The sequence below is a fragment of the Cynocephalus volans genome, chromosome X, assembly GCF_027409185.1.
Source record: "Cynocephalus volans isolate mCynVol1 chromosome X, mCynVol1.pri, whole genome shotgun sequence".
In the NCBI taxonomy this organism is placed as follows: domain Eukaryota; kingdom Metazoa; phylum Chordata; class Mammalia; order Dermoptera; family Cynocephalidae; genus Cynocephalus; species Cynocephalus volans.
Window position 1 is genome coordinate 170,583,982 of NC_084478.1, and position 1,164 is coordinate 170,585,145.

Genomic DNA, 1,164 nt, shown 5'->3' on the forward strand with positions numbered 1-1,164 from the left:
ATGGACACGTGCTTGAAAAACCACACCCTACGCTCTGAGTTTATCATCTTGGGCTTTGGAGACCTGGCCGAGCTGCAAATCCCCCTTTTTGGACTCTTTCTAATCCTGCATCTTGTCACCCTAGCGGGGCACATGACTATTGTGCTCGTCACCCTCACGGACTCCTGTCTCCAGACCCCCATGTATTTCTTCCTTCGAAACCTGTCCACCATTCAAGTTGGCTATGTACTGTTTATTGTCCCCAACATGCTGGTCAACTTCCTGTCCGGGAACCAGCGGATGCCCTTCCTGGGCTGTGTCCTGCAGATGCACCTCTTCGTCGCCCTGGGCGGGGCAGAGTGTTTCCTCCTGGCCGCCATGGCCTATGACTGCTTCGTGGCCGTCTGCCACCCCCTGCGCTACACACTCATCACCAGGGCCCTGTGCCTGCACATGCTGTCTCTGGCATGTGTCGGCGGCTTTGCCCTCTCACTCACCCTCACCACGCTGATATTCCTCTGGCCCTTCTGCCAGTCCCGTGAGGTCGACCATTTCTTCTGCAACATCCCTGCGGTGCTATTCCTGGCCTGCGCAGACACGCGAGCCAACGAGATGGCAGTCTTCCTCGTCTGCACGCTCGTCCTGCTGCTCCCGTCCGTGCTCATCCTGCTGTCCTACGGATTCATTATCAGCGCCGTCCTCAGCATCCACTCTGCTGAGGGCAGGAGCAAAGCCTTCTCCTCCTGTGCTGGGCACCTACTGGTCTCTCTCCTGCACTATGGCTGTGCGATATTCATCTACATTTGCCCCACTCATGCTACACCCAAGGACAGGACAAAATCGTGTCCTTGACCTACACCAATGTCAGCCCCATGCTCTACCCTGTGATCTACAGCCTGAGGAACAAGGAAGTCAAAGGAGCCCTCAGGAGCCTCCTGCTGCGCCACAGCGGCTGAAGAGCAGCAGCAGGTGACCCCTGCACCAGGTGACCCCGGCCCCAGGTGACCCTGGCTACAGGTGACGGGGAAGGCAAGGCGCGGCCACCAGGACTAGCCCGGCCCCCTTCAAGAGCCCCGTCAGTCCTCAGATCATGCACCCTGCGGCCCGTCCTCCCCTTGAGTGCTTGGCCATGGTTCTCAGCACACCAGAACTCGCTGCGCCCTTTTCTGTGGTCAGACAGAAGAG

At 58.6% G+C, this 1,164-nt stretch overlaps 1 pseudogene; it reads left to right on the plus strand.

The window, feature by feature from the left end:
* LOC134368577 (olfactory receptor 10V1-like) lies at positions 1–935 on the plus strand (annotated as a pseudogene).
* Positions 936–1,164: the final 229 nt, after the last annotated feature.